This window comes from Hippocampus guttulatus, chromosome 20 (genome assembly GCF_054856545.1).
Source record: "Hippocampus guttulatus isolate MCC_2025c chromosome 20, RoL_Hgut_1.0, whole genome shotgun sequence".
NCBI lineage: Eukaryota > Metazoa > Chordata > Actinopteri > Syngnathiformes > Syngnathidae > Hippocampus > Hippocampus guttulatus.
In genome coordinates, this window is record NC_141280.1 from 4,304,827 (window position 1) to 4,324,796 (window position 19,970).

The 19,970-nt window shown below is 46.3% G+C and overlaps 1 protein-coding gene across 2 annotated transcripts in view; it reads right to left on the minus strand.

Moving 5' to 3' along the window:
• Nucleotides 1–19,970, minus strand: part of fut8b (fucosyltransferase 8b (alpha (1,6) fucosyltransferase)) — a 91,561-nt gene that overhangs the window by 61,030 nt on the left and 10,561 nt on the right. The window contains exons 2-3 of one of the 2 annotated variants that reach the window (XM_086100856.1): nucleotides 10,613–10,712; nucleotides 7,156–7,218 (exon numbers count right to left, since the gene is read on the minus strand). The gene's annotated coding sequence lies outside the window, so the exon portion shown is untranslated. Of the gene's footprint in view, nucleotides 1–7,155; nucleotides 7,347–10,612; nucleotides 10,713–19,970 lie in introns of those variants that run through there. The other variant, XM_086100855.1, reaches the window with a different exon arrangement.

The following is a 19,970-nucleotide window of genomic DNA, read 5'->3' on the forward strand; positions in this document are numbered from 1 at the left end:
GGTCGTTCGACCCGCAAAGGAAACACGCGGATAGGCTAACATAAACTTTGACGGACAAGAGGTGAGTTATGAAAGAGTGCCTTTTGCTTTCTAAATCTGTCAAGTGCCACCCAAAGTTTCTGTAACCCTTGACAGGAAAAAAAAAAAGAACGGATGGGAAGGGAGTGTCACACTTAAAAGTATGAGAGGGACCTTTGTTGTGTTACTCGTGGATCTTGAAGGGGAAGTTGAAGCAATTTTAAAAGAGATGTGAAGGGGCGGGGCCGGGGAGGATCCATTTGTTGCCTTTTGAGGGAAACGTGCTTCCAAAGAGGCAACAAATGAGTTGTCATGGCAGTGTCATGCCAGTAACACGTGGGGGAAAAAAATATCATAAATCAAGAGTGTATGCAGACATGACAAATCAGAGGTTGCCCCCCCCCCAGCCCCCGCAAGCTCAAGACGTGTCCTGATATTTCTGCAATACAGAATGCACTCTCTTTGAGCAAAGCCGGCTTTATTAGTGCTATAAATTTAGTTTACCGCTCAATCAATAGTAACGCGATCGGGGAGAGATACTTGTCAGGGTAAACAGAACATCCACGACTGACAAATATCGCGGGGCAGAAAGAGACAGCGCTCGGTCCAATGGGAGACATTCCCACAATTATCCAAAGGGAATGCTGCCTCCAGTCAAATCTATCGTGGTAATCAAATCCAAATTGAAATCGAGTGCCTCGCCACTGCAAATGACGTCGCTCCAATGTCAGTGCCGTCGAAGGCTTTGGAGGCAGTAGCAAACGATCGAGTCAATCGCGTCTCCTGTTCTGCTAAACTTGATTTGCAATCTTTGTGTCGACGGGCGGGGCCTGGTTACGGCTTACCGGTTGCGAGGTAAGCGCCGGTGTGACGCCCATCGTACGTAAGAACAACTGTTGAGCACTTGACAGCCTTCGTCGCGCTAAGCGCTGACGTGATCACAAATGGCTCCGGTTCATCAATTCGAACAGGAAGGTCCAATCCATCCATTGTTTGCACCGCTCATGCTTTTCTTAGTAACCGCGGGACCGCAGCCGAGCCCCGCTGGCCAAGGACCGGTTCTCAGTCAATACCGGAGGTCCTTTTGAATGGTCACTTAGTGAGACTTAATAGCACGCCAGATGCACAAAATTGAGCAGCGTGAACCATGACACGACAGTGTCCCATTTACGACTGAAATGAAATTCAACGCGAACGCTCGGAGGACGGCGGATGTTAATCACTTCTTATTATTCATAAACGCCGCACGCGGATACGTTTGAAAACGCCCGGCGGCTCCGACCTGACGGCGTTCCGTTTGACTTTCTGTTACGTAACCGCGAAGCTGTCAAATGACATTCATGGGGTTTTGCGCTGTTTTGTGAACGCTCGTGACTGCTGGCTACAAAGGCGGAGTTTGCCCTACATTCCGTGTGCTCACAGTCTGATTGTTTCCCTGCCATCTTTAAAAAAATAAATAAAACGCGCCATGCCGGGTCAGGTGATGCAGCCGCTGAAATCCAATCGAGCCAATCCTTCACGATCTTGCTCATAGTCTCCCATGGCAATGCCATAAGCCGCACGCGCATACCAAAAATAGACACGACTTTGATGAATATATCGAAGGACGATGAACACCTCGCTCCAGATATACTTGGCAAACGCATGAGAAGGGGCTTTAATGCTAAATGAAATGCTGCATCGAGTCCAGGTCAGCTCACTGAAGCTGACCCGTAATTCTGACCTTTCAACGGAGGTCATGGATATGAATTTTCCCCCTGGGGGGATCAACAGCGCTGTCGCTAAAATTCACAAACAAACCCCCGAAATCTCAAAGAAAACCGCCGGGAAGCCGGACATGCAAAAAGCCCCCGAGGCGCCACTGAGTCAGACAATGTCGGCTTTTCATCGTACGCCAGGTCGCAGGAGTGGCGCTTCTTTCAGGACTTTTGTGACGGTTCCACGCAGGTCAATTCGACGGCGTTTTCAAAAAGAAGCCCGTCGATTCGGTTGTTCCCGTGAGGTGGCAGCGGGGCGGGTGCAGAGAATTTGGGCATCCCGTTGAGACCGGTTCTAAAAGTTCTAAAGCACGGCACAGGGAGGCAGGACTGAGTGCAAAATGATCCCATTCTGTCATGAGAACTCAGAATCTTCGTCTTTTTTGTGTCATTGGACATTTTGTGTCCTGAGGGCGGAGCAATTTTGGACGACCGTCACTCTGATCGTACTGGTCAGCATCGGAGTCTCTGGTCACGGTTACATTTTTAGGGGGTGGGTGACGTGGAGGGGAGGCTGTTTGCGCCTCAAGTTGCGCAGCTGTCCCGATTCTTACCTCGCTCTTCCCCCCCCAGATTTCCCTTTTCATCCCCATCTGCCTCTTTTGCCCCACATATTTACGTGGTGCCCAAACGTGGACGCCTCTCGTGGGTTTGCGCTTTCAGGACGAGAGATGGATGCAGCGTCTGACCGTTTTTAGGATGGACGGATGGACGCGGGCGAGTCTTCGGATGGAGACGAATGCGGGCTGAATACAAAGTAGGCGATGCTGCGCACATGCCGAGCAAATTGAGTTTTTCGCAAACATGTCTCCAGCCGTCCCTGTCAGGTCTGCTTCAGGTGTCAACGGTGGGCTCCATCGTGCTGACAAGGTTGTTTTATGGGCCATGGCTAGTGGAAATGCAGACATTTGTGGAGCGATGTTAGGCCATATTTCATTGTGACAGTTCTGAATGGAGCATGGCGTTTCCCCATTTTTTATGTACAAGTACTTTAAAACGTAATTCGCATTAAACCGTTGCGGATTGTTTATGGTTACTTGTCGTGTACAAAACACGCGCAAGGTTTGTATTTCAAAATTCTTGGCCAAAGCACAACAACGGAGCAGCACAATTGCAGTGAAGTCCTCGAAAATGCAAATGAGGGGTGGGGGGGGGGGGGAGGAGGCAAATTAACAGGCAGCATTTGGATCGTATTTCTGGACATCTCAAGTAGGGAGAGAAGGAAAAAAAAAAAGAAGTTGTAAGACCCACTCTGCCAGCTGCAGCTGCAACAACTGCTTTGGGAGACACACATGGAGAAAGCCAGCACGCTCATGCAGAGAAACGGATCCTCTCTGATGAAAGGACGCCGCAGGCTGCGCAGACTCGATGCCGGGCCAAACGCACTATTTGAGGGGCCAAACGCACTCTTTGAGGGGCCATCCAAGTCTGAACCTCTTGACACGTGACAGCGGCCGTGAGTGACGGAGCTCGGAACCGTCTCGCCATACAAAGACACATTCGAACATCCTGCCGGGCGTAGTTGAAGCTGTGCGATCTCCAACCTGGCTTCGACACTAATCTGAGGGCATGCGGGCTTGCTGGGCAATTCTGGGCTCCATTTCAAACAAGGACGGCGGTATATTCACATTGCTCGCTTTTCTCCATGGACACCTGCCCCATCAGTCGCCCCCATGATTGGCTCTTACGTTCACGACTCAGACACTCTGTCTTAGGCTGCTGATAATAATGGCCGCTGGAAGGATGAGAGCAGAAGAGTGATGGCAGAGCGGTGCTTTTCCTTCCAATTTTGCCTTCTGAAAGGCTGCGGTCTTGGTGGATGATACAAACCGCCCCAGTGGGCATTTTGCAGATGGGCAAGGTAACCTGAAGAGGGTTTATTTTGAATACATCTTCGAAGCCTTCGATGCGAACACGGCATCATCATAACAAAAAATGTAGTCTTTTTGAGTACCCCCGCCCCCCCTCAAAAAAGTGAGTTTTGTCCTGTACAGAACCGGGAGGAGACAAACAAAGCGCCCTTCAACACCCCCCTTTGCAAAACAACGTGTGGGGAAGCCTTCACAGACAAACAATACCCACAAAACAATGATGTAAGATTTTTTCATGTGTCGGTATTCCTGTGCTCCTTGCATCCCGTCTTCGCTTGGTGGTTTTCTTTTTCTGAATATGTGCCGCTTGCGCTCCCCTCATTCAACTCCCGCATCTCATCGGGCAGACATTTTCAGCCAAAGAATGTGTCTGTGACGGCACGGTTGTAAAAAGCAGGAGACTATTTGCTCATTCATTACCAGCCAATTCTGGACCAAGTCTGAAAAGACGTTTATATTTATATAAAACAAGGTGTGGTTCAACTGCAGATCATTGCGTTTACTTTGAGAGCAATTGCACCCAAACAAGGCGAATGATGTACAGTAGATATGCCTCGCAAGTTTTAAGGCACCAAAAGGGACACTAAAAATCATCATTTGCCTTGCCGTGGAACCGCTGACCAGATTGTCCTTTTACTTTTGGCCCCTTCCAAAGTGTGAGGCGCATACACAAACTGTTGTAATTCTAACATGCACACACTGGAGCCAATATCAAGCATAATACACACGCACACAGTACACTGAGCCAAAACACTGTGACGCTTGAAATTAGAATGTCTTTTCATGCAAACAGAGGCGCCTGCTGTGCAGGTGACAGGCTGGTACTGCAGACAGCATTGAAAGGGAGAATAAATAAAAAAAAAAATCCAAATGCTATTTTGAATAAAATTCCACTCGGCGGAGGATTGCGGCGCAGACCTAAAAAGCGGGATTGGCTTTTGCTTGTGCCACAAATAGGCGCCCCTGTTTCATGCAGATAAAACTGGAGAACAAAATCACCGCCCAGGTTGGCTCACTGGCATGCTCGATATCGAACCTCGCCAGCAAAGTAGCACTAATAAGTTTAATGAAGTCATTAGTCAAAAATGAAGACAGACAAGTCACGGAAGGCGGAAGCTCAATTGAAAGGCGGAGAGAGACGGGGGAAAAAAAAGAGACTACGAGAAAGTGCACGACTCGCAGCGTTCAACGAATCCACGCCGGCTGGATTTACATTGCACGGCGCAAGTGACACAATACCGATGTTTTGCTTTCGAATGGCACAAATTCGATTTGTACATGAAAAGTGAAAACTACATGCAACGAATTGGATCGCTTTGATTCAGAACCCGACCTCTTCCAGAAATCTGACTCCAGCATTTGGCATCTTCCCAAACCCAAACAAGACCCGTTTCCCGCAGTTCCATCAGTGTTAACATCGCCATACCCGATTGGTCGCTTGAAATGTATGTCGAAATATAAAGTCAAGAAAAGTCCGATCATCGCAATCGGACACTTGGACCTGCAGTATAAATCCCGCCTGAGCGGCAAAATAAAGAACGAGCGCAACAAATTGCGACTGCTCGTCACAAATGCAATCAAGGTCGTAGATGTAAGTGCTTCATCAAAATTTATGCGACCGGGAATGAACTGTCCCAAAGTAATTATTTGCATTTTGCTCGATACAAACGGGCCCCGAGCTCGGACATTGATTTGGTTGAGAAGTCGCAACGGTGGAGGCAAAGGATGATCACAATCTTTTACTTTGTGTAAACTCACGCAGAAGAGTTGAGATGCATTTCCCTCGTCCTGGGCAATATTGTGCCACTGTTTACTTATTCATGAATAGATTAGGGCTGCTAACTCAAATCAGTCTGCTTCACGTTATCGGGGGGGGGGGGGGGGGTTGGACTTTATTACATAACATTAATGATGCATTAGCTTCCAAGGTGTTGACTTTCCACCGCGATGGCATCAATTCAGGTGGGAGCACAAGAGATCTCGGTTGCAAGTGGATCGAAAGGATCGGATTATTGTGGCCCAGTTCGGCAATCGGGTGATTGATTGCCGTCAAAGGCAGACTAATGAAGCTTTGCTGGAGTGCGTCTGGTTACGCGGTCCTCCGTAGTCATACGCGTTTGCCGAAAAAATTAATAAATTCGCCTCCACAGCCATCGTGCACTGGACGAGCCTCAGGATTAACTCCACAAGTGTTATTTCTTCTCTGCGAGCGCATATTGTGACCCGATTTTTTTTTTGTCCAATCAGCTGTACTATCACGTTAATGTAATTTGCCCATTTTACTATTTTTAGCAATTTGACTGTTTCTTTGCGATATGAATCGCTTCGAGCTCATCCAGCGAGCTGACACACTATGACGTCAGCATTTTCCCATCCTCTGATTGGTTGGTCACAGCATTAACGTCAAACGGCCGACAGTGACCCGCAAAACACACGTGTAGCTTTGCTGCACACACAATACATTTCATCATCAGCATCACTGATGACTATGATGTAATTTATTTAAATGATTGATTGTTAAATACCGCTTCGGGTGATTGCATCGTTTTTGTATAGTGTGCAGCATGATAGTAATGAAGTTAATCAAATTGGGTAAGTCCCCACTGAAGGCTCTGTGACGAAATGCAATGCCCGCCCCTGCATTCAGTGCGTTTCGTTTACAAACAAGAAAGTTTCGCAGTCTAACTTGTGCCACTTGCACCTCAATGTGCAGGCTAATGATCCCTCACTGATGTGCTGATCGCATTTAAACTACTGAGTGGATGATGTGGGCCGCGGAAAAAAAACAACAACAACAAAACACACACGCACAAAAAATAAATAAGACGTTGTGTGATCTTGACAGACGTCTGTGTTTATACAAAGCACATCGAGGACCGGAACCACACCTCCACTTGACAACAAATGCACGCCTGACACGGAGAATGAGATCATGCAACACCTGCACCAGCAACGCATGCACAACACAGGCACCAATAAAAATGGTTAAAAAAAACAACAACACATTATTGGGCGCAAAGGGATGCACACAGTTGCATTGCAATGCGTGGGTGGAGGTCACTCATATGGACCGGGAACCCCAGCAGACAAGACGGTTAGCTTCCGCGCTATACGCCTTGCAGCAGCGTTTAGCTTCAAGTAATGCTGAAAATCAAACCAGAAGGCTCCGGGTGAACAACCATGACAGTTCAACAGCTGCACCGGGATTGATTACCTGCTGCTCTCCGCCGCCGTGCTGGCGAGAATAAGCGACAAAGGGGGGTGGCGATGAATGGGGAAATAGCGTACTCGAGTGGGTATAAGCGCAACATCCTTCCGGGGAAGGAAGCAATCTAAGGAGCCGTATAACGGGACCGAGCAGAAGCTGCCTTGCGCCGCGCTCGCTCGCCGATCGCGGCAGCGACGCAGGCAACAGGCCGGGAATGTCGCGTGGTGGAGGTGAAGGCGAGGGGAGGGGGCAACATACGGACAGTGGCCGCCACATAGTCACGGATAAACGCTGTGCTTACCTGGCCGTGCGATCCTGGCTTCCAGAGGCATCCGATCGGGTCTGACGAGGCGGCAGGCGAACCCTGTGGATGCAAGGGGGAACGATGAGTGCAAACAACAGAGGGGGACGAGAGAGGAACTCAGACACTGGGGTAAAGAGTACGAGCAGTGAGGCTGGACTGTGGGTTTCTGCCGGCGTCAGAATTCAGGGAAGCGGGTAGGATTCCACTTCCGGAAAGGGCCTTTCACAATAATTTACTAGCCAGAGTGCGTTTGCGCCGATGCGCGTGTATGGATGGATGAATGGATGGATGTACATGCAGCGATGTGCTAAATATTTTAAGTGTACACTGCTAATGTACAAACAAAAAATTATGGTATTTTTTTATTGCTTAGGACTTTAGAAGACGTTATTAATGTGGTTGTTTCCTTGACCTGCAGTATTTGGAAAACCACCCTAAGGACTACTAATACAATGAAGAATGTCACTTCTGAACATTTAAATGTATGATTACTATTGTATTAACTAGCCCAATGATGACATGAAACAATTACATTTAGAAATATATATATTTTTAGTTTTTTCATTCCGTATGGCATATCAGATGGTGGCACTGTGGCAGCTATCTTTCCATTTTATGCATTTTTGTTGTTGTTATGATGCTCTTCCTGCATTAGATCATTTATATTTTATATATTACTATGTATGATACTGCACTGTTTTGAATCAACAGAGTCTTAATGATTCTGTTATTGAATACAAATGGTCATATTAATACTAATTTTAGTATTTTAAGATCGGCAACCAATTACTATACTTGTATTTTAAATCCAGTACTTATACAAAGTGGTTAGCGCGTTGACCTCACAGTGCAGAGGTAGCGGGTTCAATTCCAGCTTCGGCTTCCCTGTGTGGAGTCTGCATGTTCTCCGGGTACTCCGATTTCCTCTAGCTCTAGCACCCCCGGCGCCCCTTGTCCGCGACCCTTGTGAGGATAAGCAGATCGGAAAATGGATGGATGTAGTTATATTGCCGGACGACTGATTCGTTTCATATATGGTCATTTATTTTGAAGGCAGTACAGTTTTGCTTCCGCTTTTGGTCTATTGACTGATGGTGAGCCCGGTGGACCAGCGAATGGACAAATTGCAGCACGTCCCCAAGTGTTGGGATGGTGTACTACAATTTTTCATGACAGGTTGTCCTGGAGTGGAGGACGACTGTCAACAACAAGCCCCCCCCCCCCCCACACACACACCCGCACAAGATGGCACATCGCTTGACACTTGAAAAAGAGAATATGACTCACCCACCCCACCGCATTTTAAAACAGTTCCTTGAACAGCAAGCCTGTGACATGCTTTTATCAAAAACATAGATCTATATTTGTGCAGCATATGTCTTTCCATGATGAAATAAACTCGTTTTAGCAGCAGATCTGTCTTCCGTTGTGGAGGGTGGGGGAGTAGAAAGATAGCAGAAGGCTTGGTTTAATTTCCCACTTGATGGTGGCCAGGCACACAATTCCCGCCTATATTTCCCTCCAATCTAAATGTCAGTTCTCCCGAATATGACCCCTTTACTATCACACTGAAAATTACAGGGTCCTTCCCGAAGTGCGCTCCTCTTCATAACAGTTGGCACAGTTAAATTTCTTTTTCTTTTTAGAGATAAAGCCAAAGCAAAGCAGCTCTGGTGATCTTATCGACTGTGATAAATTCACAACAGGAGAAATATATCCAAACTGATGAGGATATCAACGCCCTCGTTGCATCAAGTACAGAAGAGGGGGAATTCAAGTCAGGATGTGTCCCCGACTGTTGATAGATTTTTAAACGTGATGAATTATTTTGCTTGAGAGTTGCCACCAGATTGGTACAAACATCTTGGGAAAAATGCTTTAACGTTCCTACATCTCAGAGACACTCATTGAAAAATTTAAGGGCTGTGAAGAATTGTGTAAATACAACAGGACGTGCCTTGAATTCAGAAGTGGAAAACAAATGAAGGGAATTGTTTTTGTTAGCGTGAAGGTCAAACAAGATTGGTGCTGTGGTTGGAGCATTCCCACGAAATGAGCATTTGGTCAATGGAATAGCCACTTAAGTGACTAGCAGTAAAATAAAAAAAAAAATGTTTTGAAGTTTCACGCAAAATTGGGTCCAAATCTCAGGTCCGGCCTTCCTGTATGGAATTTGAAATTTAAGACTGGAAACTGTCCATGAGTGTAAATGTTTGTTTGCAATATACACTATGTATCCATGCCCAGTACATTATTTATATGCTGCTGCAGGCTAAAAAGGAAGACAAAAAAGAACGCGGGTATAAAGGTCAACTGATTAAGCTTGAAAATACCATTCGCCCACTGGCCGAGCCAATCCCACTACTGTAAAGTGTGGGGGTAAAGTTTGCACATGACCACACTCAGCAGTCCTGACTGGGTGAGTCCTGCTTATTCGGTATTTCACAGAGCAAGATTCAGATGAATCGGCAGTCACTCTCAGTTGACGAACGTCGCTGCAGAAATGGCTATTGATTGCAAACTGACTCCAAACAGCTCGCGGACGAAGGACGGACCGGCAAAATCGGGGAGAGTGCCCATCAATGTGAAATAATGAATCAGTGGTGATAAATTGTAATCCTGCCAAATACTGTAATCCCAATTCTTCATGTAGTTTTAAGCAACCTGTAAACTCCACACAGAAATTCTGGAGCGGAGATTTGAACTCTCCGGACTATTGGGTACATTCCATCGTGCGGCCCAATAACATCAAAACAGCCTTCCTATTTTCACAGGGGCAAACTTCCAAAAGAGATCTCATTTGAAGTGGTCCTGAGTGGTAAAGTAAAGATGGTGCAGCACTACCACCGTGTGGCGGAACGTACACATTACATTTCTTCATACTCAAAGCAATGGAGCTTTGTTCGAGTGGCTTCCTCTCCTCTCACGGCACACGACTCGGCTGTATCGTTTTCGGTGAAACACCTCAGTTCAACACATCTCCATCGACAATTGCGAAGTCTCCACCCGAATCAGTACCGAGATTGACCTATGAGGGGCAGCATGGGACCGACGGCCGTACTAGACCAGGCCACCAGGCCACCGCTGCGTGTGACAAAGGCCAAAGTTTTCCGTTTCTCCTGCCGAATATTAACCAATGAGTGGAGACCGTGGCTTTAGATGTCATCATTTTTACAATATACTCATTAACATAACAAAAAAAAAGCCCTCTCAAATATCCTCCCGAGCCAGCATCATGCAAAGGAGGTCCGTCTCTTGCATCAACCCCTTTTAAACACTAGATAGCAGTATAATATTGAGTTTTACAGCTTGTTGCAGGTTTGTGCTTTGAAAGCACCTTTTTTTTTATAGCACATACACAAGAACCTGTTTAGCTTTTAATAGTAATTAACAAACGCCGCTCTGTCAAAGACAAGCAGCAGCTTTACCTGCTGTTAAATAGCGAATTCATTACCTTTCCGACATCAATGGCCTCCGAGGACTTGCGATGACTCCAGCAGGTGTCTCATTAGCATCCATCCCTTCGACATCCTTTCCACCGTGGACCGATTTGTCTGCAATTGCAAATATGATTTACACATGAGGAGAATGAAACGTGAGGTGGGGTACTGAAAACGGTGGAAAGCGGAGAAGTGGTGGCCAGGAGATAAAATTAATAAAGTGCCATTAAAAAAACAAAACAAAAGGGTGGATGCTTGCATGTGCTCAAAGCTTCCGACTTTAAAGGTTGCAGTTTACAGCAGCCCGCTGTATTTTTTAATCAGTTTTTTTAACGTTTGTGAAGTAGGTCTTCCCACTCCTGAGTGCCACAGCAGCTATTGAATGAACAATTATGAAGTGTTCTTCACAAGCTGTTTTTAAAATACATTCAGTGCTGATATTCTTCCTTCCACACAAAGAGGTGAAGAGCCCTTCGGAATTTCAATAAAGAGCTCGATTCCAAAGATGATAAAATGTGATTTTAAGAGGCCTCCCATTTGCAGCACAGTTGACATCAGCGTGCCCTGTTGTTGCTACGTGATTAATGGCTCGTGTTTGCTGCTGTGAGGCGAAGCGGCCTCCATCTGCAGACTTGTCTGGCATTTCGACTCGATGCGGAGAGAACATAAAGCAAGGCCACAATGCAGCTCATTGGCAGCAGCAAAGTAACAGCTCACCCATCTAACTGATTTGTAAAAACACAGGTTTACAAAATCAACGGCTGTCCTCGGATTAAATAATCCAGGTGGGTTTTTTTTGTTTGTTTGTTTTTTTTACTTTAACCCTTTTAGAGACAGCGATCACTACAGTGGACAGCCTGTAGCGATTCAATAATTGTGTGTGTTGGCAAAGCACAGAAAAAAAGGAGCCAAAGGCTTGAAAAGAACTTCAATATTGAGAGTGTGGAGGAATTAAAGGGAGAAGGAAGATAAAGAGAGGTCAGTTTTTAACCTCTCTTATCAACACTTTTTTTTTTTAATCCTTAATAGTTTCTCATCCTAATTTGCAGTCTGAGCTATGCCGACAAGAAACTCAACTTTGAGGTTCGCTGTGGGGTTTGTAAACATCATACCAGCGACTCTGATTAATCACTGGTGTTAATTGGGTGGTCTCCCATCCAAGTATGAACCAAGCCCAATTCACTTACAACTGTGCGTTTTTCGCAACGGCTCCACAAACACTGTTGTAGCATTGTATACAAGAACAAGTTATTTGGGGTTTGAGAACACGCATGAGCAAAATCTTTCACGTGATTGATCCTTGCACCGCCACAAACGGAACAGACAGCTTTCATAAACACATGCAATCACAAAATCGGTGTTGTGTCGACTTTCGATGAGCCAACGGCAAAAACGGACGTTACAAAAATTAACATTGCTCTTCTTCGCAAGGCGGGCACGGAAGGATTTCTCTCACATCTTATCACCTCGACCATAAAAGCGTCGCGGAAAAAAGAACTGCCGGGAGGCAAACAGAGGGAGAATCGGCGGTCGCATCGACTGCTGACGGCCCGTGTTTCATTGCTAAGGCCTTCTGCGCCGGTGGTGTGACAAGCTTGCAGGTAGCGGTGGCCATTCATTGATGACCGACAAGTACCACTACCGGTGACACAACCTCCCCATCTGGCTGCCAGTTTAATGAGAAAAGAAGAAGAGCGCAGATGAGTCACCCAGAGCTATTCGCATAAAAAAAAAGAGAAAAGAAAGGGGTGTCTTTGGCAGGATTTACACTGCAGGTCCAAGAGCCAAATTCAAATGGCAGGATGGCGTTAAGAATCGATGTCAGATTGCAGGGGCGCGGTGAGATGCCAGTGGGGTACATGTGACCGTGTGAACATGTTTTTGTTTTTTGCCTTATATGACTAAAAAGTCATTGCACATTCACTACAGTAGGTGGCAGTGGCGCGCTCATTTAATATTTGTTTGAATTTCAGGCATTTTGATGCACTTCAACTTACCGATCGATAATACTTTTTTTTTCTTTCATGTTAATAAGCACAAAATGTGTCCAAACAAATGATCCTATTCATAGTCGCGGCGGAGAGTTGAGTGAGGGGCACGAAATGTTTTCTTCTTCTTAAGGGGGCGCTAACAGAACCCAAGTGACAGGCACCGTCGAAGTTGAGATTTCAGGGTCACCGGGGACGTACGGTGAGCTTAGCGCCAAACACGTCCGACCCCTACGACGAAACTAATGACCAATCTGACACGGCTCATCACTGTACGAGTGCGTGTATGTGCTGTGAGCATATGCGGAAGTCAGTGAAGGATGAAGCAGTAAAGACGTCGAGGGCGACTGTCATAGCGCCAGCTCCGCTTGGCAAGGGCGTCTCCTCCCTTCCCACTAAGAAAAGGGAGCGCTCGATAAAGCCTGACAGCAGCCCCCGAGTCTAAATCCAGCCACGTACTGGAGCCCCGCAAGATGAATTTGCTTGATAATGTGAGCATTTTGGGCAAGTGGGAAGCAAAGGAGAGAAAACTTTTTCAACAGGGACAGGATCTTCATTTAGCTAAAACACACCAAATCACGCTCTACCATGCTAATGTAATCTTTTGCCTTTTTTATTTTGCAGCCAACTAGACATCAAGCCCACTGAAAAATGACGGAGATGCTCTGAGCAGAGAAATCACTGCTCAGACACGACAATAAAAATGGAGGCATTGAATTTGTACTATATTAGCCGACTGAATGAATTATTCCCGTTTGGTTCATTCTCGACTGCTGCAGCCAATTACTCAACATTCCACTTCTACCGAGCCTTGCGCCCTGTTGTCGCCTCTGATGCAATCAGTTCTATATGGGTGGTCATTTTTATACATATTTCACGCTTTCCATCAGCTTATGGCAGTGAATATGAAATAGTGGTTTTATTACGACCCATATACAACGACGGGGCTTTCACATTCCGATAGCCTTGCTGCAGCAGTGGTGGCGATGATAAAATAACACATATTTAAGTGAGTGACAGCATTGTCACTGGGACTTTAGTGATATGAAAAAAATAAAATATGTTTAAAAAGTTTTTTAAAAAAAAGTAAAGGGTGATTTGAGAAGAGCTGAGGCTAGCCTGAAAAACTGTTGCCTAGCTACTGGCCCTTGTTCTATACTTGATATGCTGTTTAATCAGCAGCTCTAAGCAGCCAGTTGGAGCCTGCACGATGACATTAAATGTGCACGTCTGATGGGACGAACGAAAAATTACAAGGGCAGCTATAACAGTTGAGGCAAATGAAAATATATTATTATATATTATTAAAATGAATGGGAGCTGGAGTTCGTCCCCCCACTTTAGTCCACATGAGACCCAAAGCCTCAGTGAGCTACTTCTATTGCTCCCTTTTCCTGCCAATGTGTTAACTTTCAATCAAAAGCACACTATGAATTATATGTATTCTTCTTATCATTATTATTATTAGTAGTAGTAGTAGTAGTAGTAGTACGCCCCCGTTCATCTTGGATAACTCGCCTGATACACTTTTGTGTGAAGAAGGGACCAACATCATGAACACTGACACGACCGGGGGTAGACGGCGGGCTCCAAGCGGCCCTGTGCTCGCTCCCACAACTGAGCACAGGCCCCTTTCTCCCGGCACGTGTCTATGAAAATACCAAAAGAAAAAACACCCACTACCGTATGCGCAGTTCGACTCTGCTTTGCCCTACGTTTACATTGGGTGTGAAAATAGGACCCGCAGGGACACTGTGGAAAAAGGTTGAAACCTTTGGTCGTTTTAATAAAAGCTGTTTTCCTCTCACTCCAGTCCTCTTCTCCGCTCCATTAACTCCATTTGATTTTCCTTGGAATCACACAACCATCAGTGTTGAGCCACGAACATTTAAATTGCCCGACTACATGACCACCTAACTGTGCAAACGTTTCATTCCTTGTGTTCGTGCGCGATGACTTCCAGCTCACCGGCAGCTCCGCGTCTTTGACAAAAGGACGAAGGATGTTCACTTTGAAGGCCAGGGAACAAGCATGGAGGCCGCAGCGGGACGCTTGCCACATTACCAGCGCATGAGCAAGACAGGGTTGATATTTACTGTGAGCCGCGTATCTCGTTAGTCATATCAGTGCCCAGCAGGCTAATTTGTGCAATTTCATCTCATGTTACTTTGAGTCAATGCTTTGCACTGTGACACAGAGTCACACAGAGAGCCAGCGGGAAGAAATCTGCCCATATTAATAGCCGGTCTCGTATTACATGTAGGATGGATTGCAGGCTTGTTAAAGTCTGTAGATGAAAGCTGAAGATCCATCCCCCCCGGCCCCCACAGTAAATAAGGTCTCTCCCGCATAGGAAGACTAACTTCCATCCCGCCCCCACTGGCCACGGGATTTAACGCCGGGTGCCTTCTTCCATTTGGCTTTACTGAAGTTTCTAAAAGCTCCGGCCTCCAACATTCATTCTCTGTCTCGACGTATCGGATCACCTTTTCAGGGTGTCTCACTTCATCCTTGATTGTCGCTCCTCGGCCACACTCCTTTTCCTGGTGCATCACTCTGCCGTTTTTCGCACCTAATCCTTCCACTCATCCCCCTTGAGCTCAGTCCGGTGCTGCCTCGAAAGCCCTCCAATGCAGACAATCAACACCGGCGACAACAAAGGCTGCGTTTGGTGCCATCCTATTCTTCCTTTCTTGGTTGTTTGGCACGTAGGGTGCAGAGGGGGACAGATTTAATTTACGTTTTATGAACACTTCCTGCTGGCTGAAATGAAAGAACGAGTGACGGCGCTCAATTTTCTGCTTGTGCTTTATTATCTTTCTGCAGGCGGCGCGTCCCCGCAGCAGGGTTTTGGTCATCGTCTCTCTGCTAAATAATTCCAACATACCCCGGGTCGGAAGCAAAGAGGGATGAGATGAATCACACGCGGTTCAATCGCTCAGCTGGATTTTAAATGAGTGTCTTTACAAGTGTGTTGCGTGGTCAGGCTTCCATTAAAATGTTCAAAATGTTCTGCGGACCAAATAACGTGGGCTGACGATTTCCTTTGCCCTCCAACTAATTAGAAATCGAAGTTGAAAGGGGTGTGAGGACACAGTATGAGTCACCCAGATGAGAGCGGCGGTCCCAGGCAAAACTGTCATCATTCCGTTTCATTAGCGGTGAATGAGTCCAAATTCTGCACAGAGGCATGTCGTTTCCTCCTCTGGAAAATGAGCACATCAGAAAAGGCTTGCTGCGGAGTAAACAACAGAGCATCTGTGTTCTTGGAGATGCAAATGTGCAGCCAGGAGGGCTGTGTTCCAAACTCTAACCATTCCCCTGAAAGGCGAAACAAACTGGAGGGGGATGCATTTGGATGGATGATTCCGCTGAAAATTGGCTGAATGCAAGCATCAACTTGTCACTAATCGGTGACCTTGTGCTATAGCCGATATCAGATGAATGGTCGCGTCGCAGCTTTTACGACTTTCTGTTTGCCCTGTCATGCAAATGAAATACAGCTTGCCTTATTGAGACACAACAAATGGCTCTGCATCTGTTTTCTGCATCTTGAAAATCTTACAAATGTTGATGAAAACTCAAATCATGACATTTTATCCTCCGTTTACAACCGCGTTTCGTTCCTTGTTCGGACGTAACCAGAAATTTCACTCCGGATGGAAAGTTCTATTTTTCACCATTAGATAGTGGCACACAACTTACTTTTTGTTGAAAATGACTGATTTCATGCAGTCCTCTGTCATCCTGTTTTTTATGCCTACATACGGCAGTAGGTTCATGTACATCTTAGGGCAAGATTATTGAGATAAATATCGGGAGATGATAAATCTTTCAAAATAGGTAAGACAAGAGGACTTAATCTTCGCACTTTGGCTGCATTACGACGTCCCATCGCCAAACGGCAAAGTGGTGCAGGTGAGCAACGAAAAGCGTACAAAAGCCCTTTTGGAACACGGCTCATCCAGTTTCCTTCATCATCACGCTACTTATCATCATAATAGAGCACATCATCCTTTTCCTCATCAACCCCCCCACCCCCCCTTCACGATAACGAGCCCATTTGCCAGCACGTTCAGCATCATTACTCATGCTATAACATTAGTATGATTACTGTGTCACGACACGCTTCCTCACTGGCATCAATCTATGTGCCATTAATACCACAACTGTCCTCATCGTTATTGCCATGGAGTCATCGAAATGTCTGCAGCAGTGAGTTGTTTTGAAATAGTGTGAGTGGGGTAGTGGGGTCACGTCATATACGGAGGATCTTTTGTATTCATGGAGCACGTTTTTGGTGCTTGCAAAGGCTTTATACACAGCGCACGAAAAATAAAGGCTTACAAATAGTCATCGCTGTGTAAGTCCGGGTTGAATGAGCCAATTAGTAAGCTAACCTATTCAGAAGGTTTTAGCAGGTGGCTGCTCCAGATCATTTCCTCCTCATCCTTTCCACCTCATTCCCGACCGGTCACGCGAGGCAGGATCTGCAACCCGCAGAACTTTCTCAAACAGTGCAGCTTCTCCGGTATGACACGTGCATTTGCGTTGTCACCAAGGTTCTTTTGGCTATGATAGCGTTCCAGCCCTCAGAAAGCGGCATCCGCATGCAAAAACGGAGGGAGAAACAAACAGCGATGACTCATTTTTGTTTGGCCGTGTGCGGTCGATACTCTTCTGAAAATCTATTTGCTCTGTCGTACACCACACACGCGCACCTTTCGGTTCCCGCTCGGATATTGCCCCGCTTTGTAGTCCTCAAGCTTCTCTCATCAGAATTGTCATCATTGTCCTTGGTTTTGTGATAGTCCTGACACGTACAGATAAAGCGAATTTCACCATGAGAGGAGGAGGAGGAAATGTCAGCGTCAACAGCCGCAGGCAAAAAAAAAAAGAACAAAACAAACATGGGTGATGGCGAGTTGCACTGCTATTCATGAGAGAGTTGAGAAACAAAGCAGTACCATGAAATCGATCGCTTCCTAAATCACCACAAAGACATCCGCAAGGGGCACCTGGCAGCTTTCCAGCTCATGGAAGGACCCCCCCCCCACATACACACATGCATGCACACGCACACACACACACACACACACACACACACACACACACACACACACACACACACACACACACACACATTCCTTGTGGATAAACACACCCACATTCAAAACAACAATGCAAACCTTTGGCTCCCTTTCATGCTAACATATCCAGTAATCATCATTCCCGTCACACCCGCATACTGACAACTTTCCTTGCTGTCATCCACACACAATTGAAAACACACACACACACACTTTGACAATCCCTCAGACTCGCTCGCTAAATAAACAACTTAAATATGCAACCCACTATCTGTTCCTCTGTTGCACACCCGCAGACGTAGGCAGCAACACAATCCGTTTGCTTTCTTTACCCTTTGGCAGACGCAAACAAACATAAACCCTGAAGATTAAGACAACGTGGTCAACGCAACGTGTGCAAGCCACACGTGGGCAGTCATATTTTTGGATTTTGAAAACACACTTTTTTTTTCTTTTGCAACTACTGCTTTTTGCTGTAAGGTATAACATCTTGGCTCTATTAACATTAACGGTGTGGACCTGCGGTTGTTTGATTGCACTGATTTGTAGGTGCCATTCCTTCACTCTCTTTACACCGCCGGCTTCGCTGCCAAGGCTGACTCAGCAATTTGTACCATGTGTCACTACGATGCTTGAGAAGATGCTTGCTCAGCTTATTTTGGGCCAAGTCCACCAAAGGGAAACACTTGATTCATCTGCGCAGGGTCAACCTCAGACATTATCGCCACAAAAGGTGCGCGGGGGGAGGGAGCACTCCACTACAGAAGGGCCTTAGTTGTCCCTCCTAAGGGTCGTGCGCCACCACTATGAGGCTGGTGGCATGATATTCTGTCATCAATCATCATGGGGATGCGGTATCGGCTATGGGAGCAGGATCTTGATGCCAAAAAATTAACCGGCAAGACATGACAGGATTTACGGTATTATTCTGCCGGAACAGGAAGCCCTGAGGAAAATACAAGCCCTCAAAGGCAACCAATAGATTTGTGTCGTACATCTTGGATGTTTGTTGACCGAAGTTTCCGTTTGAGTTTCCGCACTACACACTGGAATGTGTAAGTGTGTGCTGCGAGGACTCCAAGAGGAACATGAATTTATGAAGATACAGCCGTGGGGATTCGCAAGATGTCCTCATCTGCGCTCGCTAGCTCCGCCATTGTCTCCAGAGCTTTCCGGCCTGGCTCCGCTGCGTTAGCAGACAGCGCCGAGGAAGCAGGAGGATGTGACATCAAATAGAAGACGTGCAGTTAAGGTTTGGATTCCTGGGGAAACAGGAGTTTCTGTTGATTTGCACGAAAGTAGCTTCACCGTGCACACAGTAAATTTAGGACTAGCTAAGCTAGTAACGCAGCGCCTGCCGATGGCCATTTCTTGTTTTTTTTTTTTGCTTGGGATCATTCTTCAAAAACTTGGGGGGGGGGGGGTGGCGGGAGGAATGACATGAATAAATTCCTACCCCGAACGGCGTGAATGTACTGTGGCTAATTCACCTGCACAGATCGCTGCCAATGTATTATGCCAAATGCAGTTTTGCTTTACGACACATGTCCCCTGTGTATCACACAGCAAATCCCCCCTCCCCCCACCCACACACACACGCACACTCTTTTCCCTTAGGCTAGCCAGCCCCGAGTGGCCTGACATTAAAGCTGATCCAGCATGGCAGATATTGCTTCCTCCTCATATTGTCTGTGTTCAGGCCCGGCACGGTCCCGCTTCCTCGACCAGCACCCGCACTGTCCGGCATTTGACATTCTGACAGCCATGTTAAATTGAGTCCCCGGGACTGCGGTTTATTTTCCCCGAGCTTTTCCAGCCAGATTGCATGAATGGCTCCGCTCGCTGGAAACCGAGGTCCACCAAAGCTAATAAGCCAATGCCTGTCACAGCACTTAGCAACAGTGAGTGACAGGATAACACCGGGTGCGTGTTTGCCGACTTTTTTTTTCTCTCTGATGCTTTGCCTAATGCGGTGTACCGCTATGTGATAATTTGACTGCTCCAAAATAGGCCCGGGCTTTAATAAGCAAGTAGGGATTCCATATATTGAATAGTAAATAATGATTTTTCTTTCATTAAGTACAGGTGCTGTACATGTTTTATTTTTTCCCTTTAAGGAAGTGAACCACACATTTCGAACTGGAGAATTTTTATATTTGTTTCTTTTTTTTCTTCTTTTTTTTAAGCATCTGCTGTTGATTGCAACAAAACTCTTATTTTCTCTTTGTTCAAGACAAATGCACCTGTCATGCAGACTGACAATGTAACAACGTCCATTTGTTCATAAAAGACAA